Raw genomic sequence first — 11483 nt, 5'->3', positions numbered from 1 at the left:
TAAGTATACTAAACATATGAATGCATACTAAATAATGTTTGGGGTTTACCTCGAACCACGAATAATATTTTGAATTTTGCTTGTATTGTTCTGGTAGTTCAGTTGACCCTTGTTTTATGAGTTCCTTACCGTATCTACATACGGCCTATAAAGTCTTCCAAAAATGACGTGAAATAGTTTTCGTTGAATGTTGGAATCTATCACTCACAACTCGATGACGAATATTGTGCCCCATTATGTATAGGAATATGGCCACCTTTTCTTCGAGATACACAGTACTCGAGTCGTCCAAAAGATTATGTGATCTTAGCTCCTCACATAATTGAATGAAAGAAACCTTATCGAATCGAAATAGTTCGAAGCACACAATAGATGATCCATTTAGGAGTTCAAATACATACTCACGGCCACGTAATGATGAAGTCCGCATAGGATTTCTACTAACACGTTGCTCCTCTTCCTCAACAATATCAAGTAGAATAAGAACAGAAAGAAGATCTTCGACATCTGAGTCGCTTGATGAAGTGTGATAGTCGGCCATTATTTTCCTAGCAACTAAATGAGAGAACTCAAGCTTGTACTTCATACACTGCATATCGATGAACTTATAAACACAGAACACCAAGTTAAGTTAAGAGTAGTTGTTGTCATTTATTCATTATTTTCCTGACTTGTATAGTCTTATCAAGTTGAAAGACAACCAATAAAAAACAAAGATGTACATCACTCTTTCAATAAAAGGAAATAAAGACTAGTACAATTATTTACATGTGCTAAGCATGTACCTACTTGAGCATAGAGAGATACTTGGTCTTGAATGTGACATCTCCAAAGCAGCTAAATTGGCTACTGTTTCTGAATCAACTAGAACCAGGTCTATGTAATAGTGAGCTAATATTATTGTTTCCATGCTGTGTAATAGTGAGCTGATATTATTGTTTTCCTGCTCAATCAACGATAACACAACTCAGTAATTTTAGTACAAGCATCTCATACAAGCAAATTAAAACAAATGACAATCCCAGATTATCAGTGGCAACATCTTACTACAATTGAACATTAGAATCTCCATACGAAGAAATAAATATATCATTCAGAAACAAATAACAACAAACCACACACAAATTATTCCTTTTAAGCAGCTCATAACACTTCATGGCCCCTATAAGCTCATAAGCCACCCTCCCCTCATCTCATCTGACATCTCAATAAACATTTTCCTCCAATCAGCATCTTTGAACTTAGACAGGGCCTTCACACGAACCTCCACAAGAAATTGTATGCCATTAAGAATACGCATACAACAAGCTAACGAATCATCGGTAGCTGCACTAGTCGCTTCACAACTTACGGACCTCAACCTTTCAGCCTTTGCATTCTGAACATTAACAAATGCATTGAGCGCCTCACTAACGTTACTCAACTTTGATTCCTTCCTCGAACCTTTGGCAGGCAGCATTGACAGTCTCTTCCCACTACGTGTCTTGGGCTCCAATTTTCCAACTTCGAATAACTCATCATCATCTTCAACATCGACATTGATGTGCACCCCTGAATGCCTGAATTGAGTTTCCAGTTCTTTTTCCTCGTCAGTGTTTGGAGGACTCACAGTTGAAGCGTGATGCAACACACCAGTTGCTGTTGCAGTATTAAAGAGAAGGCCAAGGCTATTATAATTCTCACAACCTTTTTTCTTGAATTGTCCAGCTCCTGGATGTGCTTGCAATTGCAATTGCAAATGCATGAATATAATTTTTATATCATTCAGGGATCAAAGTAGAAATTGCAAATGCATATATATATATATTATTCATTCAGATATCAAACCAAAATGCCAAATGCATTAGTTGTAGTACAGGTATAAGCTCATAACTCGCAGCAATGCTCAAGAGTTGGTATTTGTCAAAAATAATCAACCAAATTTTTATTTGAAATAAACATAGTCCTGAACAAAAAGTTTTTTCCAAAGCCATCAACCACATCTTTTATAGAAATGAAGACTGTCCTCGATCAGATTAAGACTTATGAAAGATCATAACAAAAAGCTCCAAAACAATCAATTATGGAAAAAGACAGAAAACAGAAAAAAGCAAAGAGAACTAATAATATGTTACAGTCGATAAGACAGATGCATATACAAGTCCATTAAGTATCTGTAAAGAAATTAATAATATGTTCCCTAAACCCATAAAACAGATAAAATGAAGTTGCAAATAAAGTAATCATGTTGTGAAAAAATGAAGTGGCAAAGAAACATAGACTAACGAAAGCATGATACATATTTTACCTTCACATAATTTTCCCATACTTCTTTTGCAGCCGTAACCGTATTGGTATCTGGATTCCATCCAAACCCAGTATAGTTGAGCAGATCCGAAAAAGCACGGTGCTTCATCTTCAACCGTTGAAATTTTTCTTTTATTTGTTTAAGTGTGTGGGTCCTGCCAGTCTTCGTATTAATTTCCACCAGTATTTCGCTCCAAATCTTGTTATGGAAGACCCCATTCTTCATGTTCCCTCTACTAGCTTGCTCAACCACAATATTAATAAATAACTTCTCTAAGACAGTGTTCCACAAAGAATTTTCATCTGCATTCTTATGCGATGACTCCATATCAATAATAGTATCTGCATATGTAAGAGTTCAGTTTAACACCACGAATTTACTGAATTAACTAATCACTCACAAACATTAATGCCTAATGGTGTGAAGCAAAACCAACCAATCAAACCACTTATATACAGGTTGCTATATGGAAAGATTATTAAGCAATGTTATTCAGCTATAAACCAATTAAAATATAATAACAGCTAAAAACTCCAAACAAGTATCAGAGTGACCTCATATGGTTTCTGCTTAAGGCGTGATCAAATTTGAGTAGCATTTTCCAACTATGTAAGTAAAACGATTTTTACCTTTTGGGAACCGAAAAAATACAGATGCAAGGAAATCCACTAGACCAATAAAGAAAGTTTAGAGAAACCTTTATATGCTTTGGAGGCAGCTATATCTTGCAGATTTAAGCAGAACGACATCACAACAAAGAAAAAAAAACACATATATGAATATATTCTTGCACGTTTACGAAAAAGGCACAACATTCTTATAAAAACATTAAAAACTTGAAATTACAAAAACAAAATGAAAAAAAAATGAGACATACATGTGGCTTGTGAAACGAATCATAGATGTATAGAAAATGGAGGAACGAAGAAGAAGAGAAGATGCAAGATTCATACCTGAATTGAGATGGCTCTGGTAAGGGGAGAGGCACTTCTCCCGTGCGTCTAGGGTTAGAGAGAGAACAGAGAGGATCGTTGAATGAGCAGACGCACTCGTCTTGAAAGAAAATTTATCCCGTCAGTTTTCAAAATCAGAGATGTTGAGAAAATGGAGGAAAGGAGAAGCAGCGATGAGAGATCTGTACCTGAATTGATAGCTCTTGGTCGGGAGATGTTGACAATTCTCGTGTGACGGGAGAGCTCTGTTAAGAGGAGAGACAATTCTCGTATGACGGCTAGGGTTAGAGAAAGACGAGAGTCTAGCAGTGAATGAGGAGATGCACGCGACTTACGAAAAATTATATCCGTCAGTTTCCAAAATAATTTCGCGTGCTTTTGTTGGAAATTGGTCAAAACTGTTTTTTTTTGTTTTCATTTTCTGGTTTTTGAAAACCAAATTGTTTTCAAAATCTTTTCCAAACAGACTTTAAGCATCCACAATGGGTGCCCTTATTCCCACCAGATATTTTCTCAAAATTTGTGCACTCATTTTATACACACCCACATATACAAGCTCCATCATTTCTTGAGAATAATCAACCTTCATTTTTCCTCCATATTTTATATAATAAAAATCAAAATAAAATCATTTCAACAAACTACCAACCTCCACTTTCTCTCTATCTTTCCTACAATAATAATGAAATTATGTTATATTAATTCATAAATTCTTATATGAACAAAATAGTTCAAATAATTAAATAAACAAATTAAGGTTTCATTTACAATCAATTTATGAGCATGTGTAAATTAAATTTGAATACAATAATTTTTCATTCAATAGGCAATTTCTCATTCAATTATATATCATTTATGAATTAATGTCCTTATATTAGTGCAATTCAATGAATGCAGGTCTTCGTTTTCAATGATACCCGTACAGGGGTGTAAACGAGTCAAGCTTTTAACGAACTGTTTGGGCTCGAGCTTGATTAGGCTCAACTCGAGTTCGTTTAAGTTCGAGCTCGAACAAAGGTAAAGGCTCATTTAATATTCGAGCTCGAACTCGAGTTTTCAAGTGTTCGGCTCGAAAGCTCGATAAGAAGCTCGGTAATAATTAATTAAAATTTTTAAAATATATATACATTAAATATCAATTAATTATATATCAAAAATATTAATAAAATATTTTTTTTGATGATTATCCCCCCAGGCCCCAAGTCCTCAACCCTAGCCACAACCCTTTCACCCTTGCGTTGGTTCTACAATTTTCTTTCATGAAAGGACTATAATTTTCTTTCACGAAAGGACTACGAAGCTCCCGCCTCTCCATCTTCATTCTCTATTTGTTGAATGTTGATCCCCAATCTGTAAGTCTCTTTCGAATCTAATCTCATACTCTCATCCCTCCGAGCTCCAATTAAGTTGTGGTTGTTTTATTTTCTTTTGTGACAATCGATTCTGGAGATTTGCTTGGATTGATTCTCTCCTGTGAAGATACTAAACCAAATCGATTGTCTAAGCACGATTTGATCTAGCGATGGGTATGTCTGTACATACAGTAATCTAAGTTGGGTTTTTGCCTTCAATGGTCCCATGTTCTTTGCCTTGAAAGTGTGCTCAACCTGTCTAGTAATCTATATATTAGCATATTCTTCCTCGTATTTATAGTTTTAGGTTTTATTTTTTTTGTTGGTCTTCAATGTACATGGCTAGGTATATAGTCTGCAAGCCAAAGGTTGCCCTTTCTCCCAACTGTTACCATAGATGACCTCTTTTTAATTCCAGCTTTCCTAGTTCCAAATTATCTGTTGAGACAATGCAAGTTTTGATTTGTGGTGGAATTGGGTGCGACAACTTCACGACCTTAAAAAGAAGTCTAAAATGGTATAATTAATACCTTATAATGAACTTTCTATTTGATCATTCATGATTATTGCAATGTTCTTTCATTTTTCAAAAAATCAATTTAAAATACTTACTTCTATCTTTGTTAGGATGAAAGCGAAATTGTAGAGGTTGTACTGCCCACTCCTAGCTAACTGGTATGACCTTCTTGATGTGTTTTATTGACTATTGTGTGCACTTGGTTTGATGTTCAACTTGTCTTTACTTGCTTATCATCAGATTGCTTTTGTCTCATCTTCAAGTGTTATTTAACAAAATGATTATCGCAATGTGATGATATTTTACAGATGGAAGAAGGGTTTGGTCTACTAAGGAGTACGTTCATAAAGGCAAATATTAGAGATGAACAATTGGCATGTATCCTCAACAGGAAGTTTTGGTTTAATGTGTTCCTTGTTGATTCAATTTTGTGAGATTATGTTTGGTGCACTACTGCACTCTGCACTGGAGTACTTGACTATGGGATTTGCTACTTTTTTACTGAGGAAACTATGGGATCTGATTATGTTGTGTTGCTAGCAGCAACTTGCTACTAGTTATGAGATTATTTTTGCTTGTTGATTCCTAGAAGTCAGCATTCTAATGTAATTTTTGTGAGATTATGTTTGATTAGGGTTTATGGGATGGTTAAATGCTTGAGATAACATCAGTCTTGTTCGAGCTCATGAGTTCGTTCAAATTTTCGAGCTGAAGAAGCCGAGCTTGAGCTCGTAAAAAAAGACTCGAGTCGAGCTCGAACACAATTTTGAGCTCGTCTCGAGCTTGTACCAATACACGTCGAGCCGAGCCTGAGCATGCTAATGTTCGGCTCGGCTCGGCTCGTTTACACCCCTAATGGGTGCCCTTATACGCACTTGATATTGTATCAAAATTAGTGCACTCATTTTATACACACTCACAATGGTACAAGCTCCACCATTTCTTGAGAATAACCAACCTTCACTTTCCCTCCATATTTTATATAATAAAAATAAAAATAAAACCATTTCAACAAACTAACAACCTCCGCTTTCCCTCTATCTTTCCTATAATGATAATGAAATTATGTTATATTAATTCATAAATTCTTATATGAACAAAATAGTTCAAATAATTAAATAAACAATTTAAGGTTTCATTTACAATCAATTAATGAGCATGTGTGAAATTAAATTTGAATATAGCAATTTCTCATTCAACTTCTCATTCAATTATATATCATTTATGAATTAATGTCCTTATATTAGTGCAATTCAATGAATGCATGCCTTCATTTTCAATGATACCCGCACTATTTCAACAACAACAATAAACCAGAGCAATTACATCGCCCTTCACAACAATTTCAAAGCTTTTCCCCCAGTCTGATTCATCTTATATCTTTATTCTTCACTCTCTAGCTTTTGCAACATCAATGGCAGGTCCTTCTAATTAGCAATTTCAACAGCAACTTATGGAATAATTTTTGGCTTTACAACAACAAGAGATTGATGACATTAACATGATAGAGCAAGGTATTGCAGATTTAGAGGAGAACGAGCCACCTAGAGTTTCTAGGCGCACATTCATAAATCGTGATTGTGTCAAAGCGCACAATGAGCTTGTCAAAAAGTACTTTGCTGTGGACTGCATTTACCTATCACGTATGTTTCGACACCGCTTCTGAATGCGAAGGGATTTGTTCCATTGTATGTAAGCCGACATAGAAGTGGTTGAACCTTATTTTCAGTTGAAATATGATTGTACTGGTAGGGCAGGTTTTTCATCCATCCAAAAAATTACAGCAGCCTTGCGCATACTTGCTTACAAAAATCCCACAATGGGTGTTATATATCACACTTGATAGCCGACTTTTTGGAAAAATTCAGCACTATACCTTCACAATGGGACCTTTTTGAACTCTTGAATAATAATGGTGTACAATGGAAATTTTAGAGAAACTTAAGAGCTAAAGTTGTATCAATTTTACCAAAAGCCAATCAAAACGGGTCATCTGTCCTTGGTTGTTTAGCACCCTAGCTCAAAATAGAAGCCTCACCTTCGTATCACGATCTTTCCGGCTATAAACGGACAAGAGACCAATCGTGACTTCAATTCTTCGTCCCTTCTTCATCAAGTGAGTAGCTTCGATTTCAATATTGAATTTTTTCCCATATCAAACTGGAGACCCATATTAATATATTGTTGTTCTTCTTGTCGAAATACAGAGAAGATCGAGAGTACACGTTTCTAGCAATTTCTTCATCAATTGGTAAGATCTTGCTTTTAAATTCTTGTTTTGTACCAAATTAGCTGGATCTGAGACCCATCTTTCCCTAGGTTTCTTTAGTTTAGCTGGATTTGAGTGTTTCAATTATTGTCCGAGATGTTTAGATTTGTTGTTTTGTTTAGGGTTTTTGTTTTGTGTCATGTGTTGATTTTTGTCGATTTATGTGAATGCGGAATTGTGCTTCAACTCAGGAGTGTGATCATTTGATCAAATCATAGTGTTATTTTCATGGAGATTTCTCATAGTGTATTTATTTATTTAAGGGTTTTGATAAATTACAGTGTCTTGATTACTTCCCTTCCTTTTCTTTTAGGATTTCACAATTTGCCAGTTTTCAATGATTTTTCTGCTATGTATTTATATGATATCATGAAATGATCAAGACAAATGTTTTATTCATTGTTTTTTTTTGTGCATTTCTTGGGCATTCTCATATCCCTCTCCCCTCATCTCTCTTCCTTCCTCTTCTTTCTTTCTTGTTAGGTTAACCTTGTTCAATATTTGCAGCAGGATAATGATTGATTATCCCATTGTCCATTTTCAAATACTTAAATGACTCTTTCAAGCTTAGGATGTCAAAGTAAGTGTTTATCCAGATTACAAAAGCACTAACCCTACACTGTTTACTTAGTTGGTGAAAAAATATTTTAGATTGAGAATTAAAATCGTAAACAATACTAGTTTCACAGTCGCCTAGATTATCATATGACATTTCTTCTGTTTTTCTATTTCCCTTTTCTAAGATGACATTTCTTAATACATTTTGATATGATGACTAGTCAATCCTCCGATATTGCTTTTCTTTTCTATGGTTTTAATAGATGAATTTGAGTTGATCATGTGGAGCTACAATTACATATATGATATATGTAATTGTACAACTATAGTTTATGTTTTACTCTATTATGTTTTCTTCAAAGATCTCCAATTCTCTTGACTTTTTTTTAAAAAAAAAAAAAATTTTGACTCCCCTTCCCCTCCTTGGCAATATGAATGAAATTGACTTTTTTCCTTCTTCTTCCTCTGCAGTGCATTTGGCACCAAGTATCCAACATGGGCATTATGTTATTCTCTCTTTCGTTTAACTAAGTGCATATTGATTATAACATTGTATTTGATTTGATTGAATGACATGGACAACCCATTTGCAATATTTATAAAACTCCTCTGCATATGCTTGTATTTTAACATGTCCAGGCATTTTTGTTTGTTTTTTGTGATAATCTACACAAAAAGTCTTGTAGTACTTCTCTTTATTTTGGCACTTCTTATGGTGTCCAATAGATGAATTTTCATATTAGTAGGTGTGCAATTCTTAAAGCTTATCAACCAATTGTTCTTCTTATTATCCTTATAATTTGATGGAGACTATTCATGGTCTCCCCACAATTCTCTCATCTCTTTTAATTGTTAAGTAGTAGTGGACTTATGCTTATATCTAAGGGCTGACAAAGTGTTCCAATCAGTAATTCTCCATCAATTTCGTTTTACTTAGTTTTTTAATTGTCATTGCACCTGGTTACATTTGTTTAAATTGCTGAAGCATTAGTTGAGATTCTAATTTCATCTATTACTTGTTCATGTATACCCTTTCTTGTCCATCTTGCACAAACTTAAGTTATGGATCCCAATTCTCCCTCACACCACCATCATGCATCGATGAACACTGATGTTGATGATCTCAGCCAGCACCCAAGGGTAAATCCAATCCAATGGCCCACTGATTTTCCCTTCTCCCCTTCACCAATGAATGTCTCGTAAGCAGTTGCCTTTGCATAATTCTTTCAATAGCAATTGAGTGCTCAACAGTAGCCATCGGTTAATCTAATACATTCAAATGCTCCGGGATAGTTTTAAGGAAATGATTATTCTCGAATGCCCTCCTCACAAACCGAATCACGATCAACACAGGGGTCCAATCGAATATCTTCTAATTAGAAGGTGAATGAGGATGTCGCACTCTGTCAATCATGGGTCAGAATATCAGAGGACCCAATTATTGGAAATGGACAAACTTATGATGCATTCTGGTTGAGCATATGGACTGAATTCAAAATGCGTATGCCAGGGACAGAGCGTGCGAGAATAGATGGGCTATCATTCAAGCAGATGTTTCAAAGTGGAGGGCCATCGTGAAGAGGGTTCAAAGGGTTAGGGCTAGTGTGACTAATCCAAATGACGAGGTGAAAATTGTGGTTTTATCGATTGGAACTATTTTATCCTCTGTATGATCATTATCATATGTTTGGCATAATACATATTTAATACTTTTTGATTGCATTTTTTGTTTTTTTTGGAGTGGGGAGCTGCCCTAATGGTCTTTAAAAAAGACCATGGAAGAGATTTCAAACTCATACACTATTGGGAGATACTTCGCACATGCTCAAAATAGCATATTTCTACCGATGAAAAAGAGACAAGGGATGCTAGCCGGGGAGGCAGAGGTGGCAATAATTGTGCAAGGTCTTCGAACAATTCTTATGGATTGCCGCCACACATTGTCTCTGTATCATCCTCACAAATTGGTCTATAGCGAGCCATCCATCATTAGACCATTAGGGCAGAAAGCGACAAAGGAGAAACGCCGCCATAGCATAGGAACTGGATCGCAAGCCTCATCCGCTACAAGTGAAAAGCTCTCAGCCACTGTGAATGCTTGGAGAGAATCATCATAGAGTATATTGGATTCACTCAAGCAAATTACTGAGGAGCAATCATTCCATGCGACCAAGATGGCTAAGTTGGATGCTCTAGAGGAAGCTCTCAAGATCACCACGCAGTTTACGGATGCTGAGAAAGGGTTGTTGTCCATAGATTCAGATCTGAACCGAGATGAAATAATATCTAGGCAGATGGCAAGGGTGAAGGATCTTGACGATTTAGACAAGGAGTTTAGAAGTAAGTGTTTTATTCAAGTTTGCGCAATATATTTAAATTGTATGTCCATTTGCTATAGACCAATTTGTCATTCAATGTCTGAATTTCAGGGATTCGAGCATTAATTTTTGCAACCGATTCAATGTAGTGGATCCACCAAATGATGAACTTTAGAACAATTTGTCGAGCCACAATGTCGAATGGATTTCTTTGAATAGATTACTTAATACTTTAAAGTATCTGCTTTCATTCGGTAATTCTGAATTGTATAATAATGTGTGCTTGCATTATCTTTCTTAAGTGTGTTTGATTATAAATGTGGAGGATTATGAGTTTGTTGGATTACCTTGAATGATTTATATGAGTATTTGAAGTATCTATTTGTATAGTAAGTTTGTTGGATTATGAGATTATTATGTATTACAGTTATCTTCTATTTGCCTCTCCATTATCTTGGATTACACGTTTAATTGTGGAACCTCATGCTGTTGTGCTTAGTTTCTTGGGAGATCTGTTACATATTACTATGGCCAACTTAGTGTTGTTGGTTTTGTTTAGTGTGGAGGATTATTCCATGATGTGGGAGATAGATTGGAAGCATGGAGACCTGCTAGACTATTGTTTTTTTTTTGTTTTGATCGATAATTTCCCTGCGTGATTGATAGTTTTGTTGGGCTGGGTCTTGATTGTTTTGTTGCTCCATTTGTCATAGTAGTTATACTCTCTAGTTTTCATAGAATATTAAGAAGAAAAAAATGACCTTATTTGTTGTTCTTATTTGTTTGTCTGATTGCTAATCCAACAAAACAATTCCCATTTTTATTAATATTAATTAACCTACCTAACCCTTGCCAACCAATTAGCAACACTCTTTTGTGTGAAAAAAAATAAAATGGAGAACTCCATGCTCTGTAGATGATAATTATTGCCATTCGAGGGGGTTACTCATCTCCTTAAGTGTTATAAAAATGATGCTGAGGTCATAGGAAAATGAGAAAAACTCAAATGGAAGAATTCCAATTACAAAGCGTTCGATGTTGATTAACATGAATGTCAAATAAGTTTTGAGAAGAGCATAAACCATAGAACTACATATGGGCAGTCTTTCCACCAAAATTATTCCAAAGATGTACCATAAGGTCATTCCAAAGCCTACCATTGACGGACCTATCACGAACTTGCTGTATGCGTGAAGATATGAAATATCCCAACAGCCCTTCATCATGCT

The sequence above is a fragment of the Tripterygium wilfordii genome, chromosome 15, assembly GCF_013401445.1.
Source record: "Tripterygium wilfordii isolate XIE 37 chromosome 15, ASM1340144v1, whole genome shotgun sequence".
Classification (NCBI taxonomy): Eukaryota; Viridiplantae; Streptophyta; class Magnoliopsida; order Celastrales; family Celastraceae; genus Tripterygium; species Tripterygium wilfordii.
The sequence above is the reverse complement of the archived record's forward strand: the minus strand, read 5'-3'. Positions refer to the sequence as shown.